The sequence below is a fragment of the Macrobrachium rosenbergii genome, chromosome 24, assembly GCF_040412425.1.
Source record: "Macrobrachium rosenbergii isolate ZJJX-2024 chromosome 24, ASM4041242v1, whole genome shotgun sequence".
Lineage (NCBI taxonomy): Eukaryota > Metazoa > Arthropoda > Malacostraca > Decapoda > Palaemonidae > Macrobrachium > Macrobrachium rosenbergii.
Window position 1 is genome coordinate 19,022,607 of NC_089764.1, and position 9,468 is coordinate 19,032,074.

Below are 9,468 nucleotides of genomic sequence, written 5' to 3' on the forward strand. Positions count from 1 at the left end.
AGGCCAACAACTCCCATCCAGTGCCCAGCAGGTGTGGAAACAGCGTAAGGGCGAGGAGTTACAGGGAAACCGTAAAAATTCCAGCATTTACTTTCCTGTTTCTGTCCAGTCTGGCATTCCACTAAGCATAATGTTAGGTCCGCCCACAAGTACCTCGTTCATCCAGTGACATTGGTTGGTAAATGACAAAACATAATTTATTCGAGGCACTGTTGAATGTTTTCATGTCCATTGCAGAGCTGCAACACCGTCATTAAGACATAGTTTTTTTAAAGGACCAGAAATCGTCACACCTTGAACATGTGGCAGAGATAAACTAATAAAGTTTTCGCTGATTAAAATGATAAATCACACCGGCAGAATGCTCCGCAAGCAATGCCTTGAATACTCGTGAACAAGCACGTAAAGGTGCAAGCCTGTGCATTTGTTGATCGCGCAGTATTTACATTGCTAGTGAAGAATGAAGGTGGAGTAAACTGTGAACGTGGCAAGTGATAGACAGTTGAAAGGCGAGATAACGTTAACAAGAAAAGACGTGAAAGACGAAGTCGAGGAAAAAAAACTCATTCACAGCAAAAAGGATGAATAAGGAGGAAGTTGAGACACAGAGAAACGTTAGAGAATTTAAAGATAGAAAGTCAGAGACAGTTTGAATTTATATGAGGGAAATTTTGGGTTAAATATGTTAAAGTCAAGAATAAACAATAAAAATTGTGGAAGAGGAAAATGGATTTCATGTTATTTTGAAGCTTTCAGATTAGTCACACTCAAATTAATTTGACAATTACTTACCAGCGATGAACTGCCTGATACTTTGGTTTCCTGTAGATTATGATGATGATGATAATAATTTGCTCCGTTACCAATTATTTATATCATATCATATTTTGTTACCTTCAACTGATTATCCAAATCGTGGTCACACAACCAAACAATTTCTGTTTTCTCTTTCATCAGTCACTTCGTTGTCTGGTGCAGCATAATCCAATTAAAGTTAAATTTTCAACAGATCCACATTTCGAAATGAATTTGTTACTGCAACGAAAATTCTATTAATGGATTCATCAGACGATGAACAATGACATTACGCGCAGTCTGTTGTTTGGTAAACGAAGCGAGAGCGGTACAGAACATATGTGCAAAAGCTGTTTTATGCAATAAAATAGTTTTCTTGCAGCCATTGAGTAACTGGTGATGTGACCTGTTAATATCATTTTATAAATTAATACTTGTAATTTGTCCGCAGCGGAACTTTCTATGAATCATTCGACCCAGCGGCGAGCATTAAGGAAGTTTTATGATCTTTTTTCATAAGCTCCTCTGTTTTAAGTAAATATATATTTACGAAGATAAAATTTGCAGTTTTCAAGATCGATGAATACGACATATAAAAAAAAATACTATATATATATATATATATATATATATATATATATATATATATATATATATATATATATATATATATATATATATATATATATATATGCATAAACGAAATATCTTTGTCTTTTAGCCCTCAGCCTAGTTACAAATTTCGTCAATATTCCTTTTTAGCGACAAATCCCATTTTTAACTTGTGACAAGATTAAGTGCATCTTTACAATCCATCATATAGAAAATATTGACCCCCTACCAAAATATTGTGATAAGCAGGACCATAACTACAAAAAATAACACTGTTATGAATAGGTATTGTACACGTATAAACGCATTTAAATTTACGCAGCTATTAATAGATTCATTACATTACTGTACTCAGGAACTTTGAGAGTCAGTGGAAAGTTATCAGTTGCTCCAAACTTTGAATAATTAAGGTTAGTGTCCATCTTTTGTCTAATTATTTCCAATAGTAAAAATGTGGAAATAATGTCATATCATTTCGCGAGTGGGAACTCACTCCTCCCAGTGTCCTTCAGACTGTAAGTATTGGAAAGACAATTCTCTCTCTCTCTCTCTCTCTCTCTCTCTCTCTCTCTCTCTCTCTCTCTCTCTCTCTCTCTCTCTGTAATAAATTCATTTATGAAATTCCTTCTCTCAGTCACGACGGAAATTGATGTCTTTCATATTGGAATTCAAAATCATTTCTGTCAAAATATGAAATGGTTATATCTTCCTTTTGATCACAAATGCTAAAATAACGGTCACTAGGCAATCGCCCTTTTCTTTGACTGTTTATAAATTTCAGTACGTTAAATACAAACATAGAGCTATTATGTACCAGAATATACAAATCAATCTCGGTACAGAAAGTAATTCTTTAAGCTTTAAATGTGAAACAAAACGGGGTAAAATCCTGTAAGCTAGAACAGCGCGTAGAACTTAATACTCCTCCTAGTACCATGAAGAGTTTCAGATCCAATAAAGTAGGAGGAGGTGTTCATTTTTCCGAAATACATTTCTCTTTCAGGCAACACTGAATTCCATGGTAGTTTGTGAAGCCTGGTTCAGAATTTTTTTCCCGTGCTCATCTATCTTCCTCCCTTCGCATAACCTCCACCTCATCCATTCCTCACTTCCTCTCTCCTCTCCATCGTTTTCCTGTTCAAAGTGATGTGTACCCCTGCGGGGCTTCAGGTCTAGAATCCTTTTATTCGTCTCCATGAGAGCAAACGTCTATTTCGGGAAAGTGGAATTCTCCCTGCGGTGTCGAAGCCACAGCACATGACTCTTATCTCAGATGCAGCGAACTCTTCTTCTAGATTCTTATACTGGAGCACATAACTCTCCGCTCCGGGACTGATCAGGAAAAGCAGTCTCCTTTTTTTCGCTGACTTTTACAGCAAAATTCTTGCTTCATCAAAATACTAAAATATTAAGAGCGATTTCATGGATAGAGGCGCGACCAAAGTCACGATGGTTATTACTTTTTTGGTATTCTATGTGATTTTGTGGTATAAACTCCCAACTGTGTATTAGCACAAAGATAATAGACTTACGGCGAGCAAAGGTCCATTCGTCAGAAGAATATACTGTACTACTTGACCTGCAGAGACCTGTTTTTATGAATCTACTAGTTTGATGTGTTTCTTGGTATCCAGTTTAAACAGAGCTCTAGTAATAAATAAATATATAAAAGAGAACACTGCTGAGAGAGTTCAGAAAAAGATTGGAGCCGAGGCTGAAAGGAGGCGAAAGTCCGGCCTCTGTACACACAGATAACTCAGGGCGAGGTTTGTACAGCCGGTTAACCTTTCGAATATTCTAGGATTTTATCGTAGGTCCCTTTGACCTTTCCCTTTTAAAGCTTCGGATATTTCTTTTTCTTCTGTTACACTAGGCTGGATAAATGGATTTCGTTGTTAGTTATCTAAGCTACGATTAATACAAAATAATTCTGTGTACCCCAACACAAGTTAATTTTACCGAACATGATAACCAGGTGGGGTAAATAAATGTTAAAAATTAAAGACTTGTGTATAGAAATACACTGGCAAATAAAACAAGCAAGCATTTTATTGAAATTGAAATCTCATCATTTATACAACTGATGCAATTTGATACTTTTTTCCTGAAGTAATTTCTTGAGAAATCGCTCCACCTTTCTGCAATGAATTCTACTGAAAATAATAACAGTTATGTTTTAATGTTTCTTCCGCTGCTACTAATACAATTCTGCTCCGGTTACTTCTAATACTTCTACTAATATTGATAACGATGATGATGCTGTAATTAATTGTTTTATTAGCACCTTTTGGTTGCTTTGTTATTATTATGGCAAGACTTGCATGATATTGATCATGAACATAATAATAATAATAATAATAATAATAATAATAATAATAATAATAATAATAATAATAATAATAATAATGATTACTATCTTGAATGAGGGGAGAACCGTTACATCCTCTCTGCTTGGATGTCAAAGAGGGGAAAGGGGAGCCGTAGTCTTGGGCTTCGTTCATTACGTCACTTTTCGTTTCTCAGTAGAGTAAATTAGGTCATTGGAGGCAACGTCTGGGTCGTTGTTGTTCGGAATTAATCGGTTTTGAAGAGACTGATAATCGCAGGAGTACATCTCCGGATTTTTTATGATCTCTGTTGGGGTAGAAAACAGTGATTTTGATGAATATTATAATTTTCTATACATGTTGATGTGGTTTCTTGCATTTACATCATATGTTTGTGTCTTTTCTTTTCTTATACAGTATGAAACAAATATGTTGGCATACACACAAACACACACACACACACACATTACACACACACACACACACACACACACATATATATATATATATATATATATATATATATATATATATATATATATATATGTGTGTGTGTGTGTGTGTGTGTGTGTGTATTTATTTAACTGACTCATGAGAAACATAAACCTCTCATCTTCTTGAATTCCTAGCACATTTTAGTCTTAAAGCTGAAAGGAAAATAGATGAAAAATCTCTCCCTCTGTTGCTGGGAATGAATCCAGTAAACGTTGAAAGAATGGGGTAGCCGGTATCTCAGCATTCGACGAATAAGGGCAAGAATTTATTCGAGCTTCTACGGACCTTTAACTGACGCACTTAGGCACATTTTTATGAAATCGAAACGTACCTGAATTCGAAAGACATATTTCTATGTGAGTGAAATGCATTCTTCTTCTTTTTGATCTGTTGAGGTAGTAGTATCCATAGTATCCTCCGTGCGATGGACTGAATCCAACAGCGGAAGAGGTATTTGATCTTTTATCTTCCTGTATATTCAGGCTTTTGAGTGGAAAGTGTTTACAGAAAGTTCGGCGTAACCGAGAGCTACAGGGGATATATATATATATATATATATATATATATATATATATATATATATATATATATATATATATATATATACATATATATATATACATTATATACATATATATATATATATATATATATATATATATATATATATATATATATATATGTATGTATGTGTACATATATATACGTATATATATGTGTGTATGTATGTATGTATTACAATCTACTGCCCACTTTCCTCACAAGTAAATCGGTTTTCTAACAGCCACATGACTTCTTAGCTTCGCGATTTTCTCACTGCAAGACTTGAATTGAAGTCATATCCGTTAAGGATTTTCAGCGCCCCAGTTGCAGATGCTGACTACCAAAAGATTCCCCAATTTTACTTACATTGGTGAGTTAGTATGGGAGTTTTCTAGATCATTCGATTTTTGAGAATTTTGAACTAATTGAACTTTCCTGTAAGTTGTACACCTTCCAAGCAGAAGTAGAAATTATAACGAGATTTTGCTTTAGCGACTCGTCGTTACTTTACTGATTCGTAAACGTACAAACCTTTATTTTTTATTATTATTATTATTACTGCAATTCCGCAGTGACCTCCAGAATTCTTTTGCTAGTGAAACTGTATAGTGCCTCAGATTATTTTGAATTTTCATAAAATAATTATTTTACCCAGCAACGTAGTTTGGGAAGTGATGTGTTGTATGAAGAATTAGTGAAATGCGCATACGACTTGTAAATCTGTTATTCTATCAAAACACAGGGAAACGTTGTTATGGGACAATTGTGATACAAATTCAGACAAACACTAACGTAAAGCCAAGCAGCCATCCCAGTGCTGACACTCACAGTGCGCACGCAGCGAACTATGAAAAAGGCGGGAAGTTTAATAGAACTCTCTAAATGAGGAAATAACATTTCAGGAGCAGGTTTTGCAAATAGGCTCGAAAGTAGGAAAGCCGAAATGGATAAAACCCGGCCTTTGTCGATCTTTCTAAGGGAGTTGTAGACGGAACGCCATATGAAAGTTCGCAGAGGAGGTGGGCTTTGCAGAATTAAGCCGTTTAAAATCGCCTAAATCCTTTTAGAATTTCGGTGTGATGATGAATAGAATTAGTAACAGTAGCGGCAGTATGCTTTCATTTGGGTGTTAGCTATTTTGTTGAGAGAGAGAGAGAGAGAGAGAGAGAGAGAGAGAGAGAGATCGAAATGATTAGAGCTAGTAGCAATCGTAGTTGTACTATTTTATTTGAATGTTAACTGTTTTGCTGTAAGAAGAGAGAGAGAGAGAGAGAGAGAGAGAGAGAGAGAGACTATTCGTTACTTTAAATGAACTGATGTTTTTTTTTGTATTGAGAAATTGATCCATCGATACTGAAGACGAATTTATAAATGAAATAAGACACAGAACACTTTAAGTGAAGTCTCTGTGAACAGAATCACTCCATATCCAAACTTCTCTTGAAGACGATGATAATGATGATAAATATTCTTTATGTCTTCGTAAAATAAAAAAGATAATTAATGAAAATGAAAAAGAAGTAAAAGTTAGAAAGTGATTCCCCTTAAGATGGTCACATTTTGTGTACTAAAGTAATACAATCTGCACCATTAGTGAACAACAAAAACGCGTTGCCCCTTCTCAGAGCTTTGAACTCTGGCATGCCACAGAATATGATGGGTTCTGATGTGAACTGTTATATGAGACAGGTAACGTGTCAAGGAGCAATTAAGTAGTTCTTCAAAAACGCAAACTGATATGAATGTCAGGTCAAAACCCTGGCACATTTCTTCCTGTAAATGTCTTACCCTGCCAACGCTGTGGCAGGATTAGGATCTCTCTTCGAAAGATGCGAAGTGTTTGCGTTAGTGATACTTTTCCTTCTGTTTAGAGTGTTGGTGAACACTTGTTAAATGAGAAACCTCCCTTTTCTTAGTTCATAAAATTAAAGAAGTCCACTTTCACTTGGATTTAATATTCATTTGGACAATACAACAAAAAATTGCGCACACGTTCTGTTATGTCCGATGGAACGTTGAGGAGTCGGGGAAAGGGGGGACACAGCCCCCGGGCAGGTCAGGCACGGCTCCCTAGAATAGTTTATGTTAAGTGTAGGTGTTTTGTATGTTTCATTTGCTTTGAAGGAAGGCGCGACCATCGGAAATATACCTACGGCACACGCTCTGACTTTTCACTTCCAGTTGTTATTTCTGTACAGTTTTCACCCTATAAATGGAAATTTCATGGTATTCAGTTTTATTTATCTGCACTCTTACTGAAAGCAGCAAGACTTCAAGATGAAATATGACTGTTTGTTTATAATTTAGGTTGGTGTTTTTCATTGCTGTTGTAACTACGCGAAAGATGGTTCATATCATCACCATTTACGGTTAGTTCGTACAACAGTAATTCTTCCCATGGTGTGAAGGTACTTCCGGAAACTTGAGAGATAAAACAGAATGTAAAAATATTCATTGGGATTCCCCATCATCCTGAGTTTCCGCATTCTTAAGTTTTGACTTACACGCCAAAAAAAAACAAATAAATGATCTGCTCCCTTGGAGTTGGTACTCTTTCAAGTATTATCGCTCACATATCTTATATACACTTCCAATTAAGTATTTCCACGGATTGCAGGTCGTCGTTTTTGTTCGCCTCATCCTCTGTCGGGAGATAAAGTGGAAGGCTTCACTGAGGCCAAAGCAAACAGGACCTGGCACTAATGGCCCAGCGGCGTAACACAAACAAGGCGACGTATCCACAAAATGTATCCGGAATTTCCCTTGTGTTGTCATCTTTGTGTTTCGACAAAACTGTTCATTAATGGTGATAATGGCTGCGGAACTCGCTCGTTCTATAATGAAAAGAAAAACAGTTCAAGCACAGACGAAGCAAACCAAACTGATGTCAGTTTTAAGAAAACGCTTAATATCTTGTTGTTATCCAGTTAAAATAGATACGAGCTTCTTTCCACTTACATTCGTTCAGGTCGATTGATTCTGCGGAGGAACTTTGCATTATTGTTTTTTCTCTTCGGCGTTAAGCTCTTAGCATTTTACGCTAGAATTATTCTCTCTCTCTCTCTCTCTCTCTCTCTCTCTCTCTCTCTCTCTCTCTCTCTCTCTCTCTCTCTCTCTCTCTCTCTCTCACGAAATTTTTAATTTAAGTTATTGAAAGACTTTAGAGAATATATGATGACCCGCATAGCAGTGAAACTGTGAACAGCGTTTCAGATGCAGTAAAATCATCATGAAGTAAGTAATATGACGATATTGTGAGGTAAATGCTGCATAAGCTTTAGTGGATTGCAAACGCAAGGTCTTTATCTTTCCGTTGCCTTCCAGTTTTTACTTACAATGAAGTTGCGCCTTAATTAGATCTTTTAAAAGAACTTTTAAAAAGTGTTCGTCCTGCCTGTACTCATCGTATCCTAGCTGAGGCTTTTGTATGGGAAAACAAAAGGAAGATAAAATCGTAGAAGACAGAGAGAGAGAGAGAGAGAGAGAGAGAGAGAGTAGGTTGTGAATGTGTGACATGGATGCACGTAAGAATGATAAAACATAATGAAACGTAGATGATAAGCTAAAACTGCAAGATATTATTAATTATAAAGATGACTCTCTGTTAATGGAAAGCTTAAAGGAATCGCTTTGCTTTTTAAACACACTGGTTGCCCCTTAAATTTCGATTATGATATGGCATATGGTCTTACCAAAAGAACAAGGAGAGAGAGAGAGAGAGAGAGAGAGAGAGAGAGAGAGAGAGAGAGAGAGAGAGAGAGAGAGAGAGAGAGAGAGAGAGAGGCATTTAGAAAAAGTATCGTAGCTTGATGCACTTTCTTGTAAAGTAGAGGTTTTATATTGATGCTTCTCTGTGCGTGTGCATTTCTGTGCTTTTGTTCTAAAATGTAAAATTGCCAGCCATATTAACAAGTCAGTAACGTGGAAGATGTCATGAATATCTTTGCGCTTCTTAATACTGTTACTTTATTTGTTTGTGTATATAACCTTTCTGTTTCAAATCGGTATTCACAGCTTGGTGTCATGCAGTTTTCTTGGCATAGCATATTTAAAATTTTCAAGAAAATGCAACATCATCATCATCTTTTTCCCTGTCCTTTTATTCCTCTCTATTAGATTTTTATAGGCAGGTTCGTCGTCACCAGAGGTCAGTAGCAATACACAGTAATCCAAAAATAGCAAGACCTGGTTTGATGACGCCATTGCCTTAATAAGCTCAAAGATCTTGCCGACAGAAGCAGAAGAGATTTACTCTCATTTTACGTAGGTTGCAGTCAGTGACTGTTGGTTTTCATCGATTCTGAGGCAAAGCAATTCATTCTTCTTATCCAGCTTACAATATATTTGCCAAAACCACGCATCAGCTTGGAGAAAAACATATATTAATATATATATATATATATATATATATATATATATATATATATATATATATATATGTTTATATATATTATACACACACACACACACACCTATCTCATGGATTGCGCCAGGAGTTCATTTTATACATGACATATGAGTTACAGGGAACAGATCAACACTTGTTTTAGAAGTGTACGTAGCGTGATCTTAGCGATCTACTTCAGGAAAAAAACGTAAAAAGGTTCAACCCATGATCACACTCGCATTGTTTTTTCCCTCTCTCTCAGCCTCTCTCTCTCTCACCGTGTATCGACTCTGTCTCCCTCCCTGATCT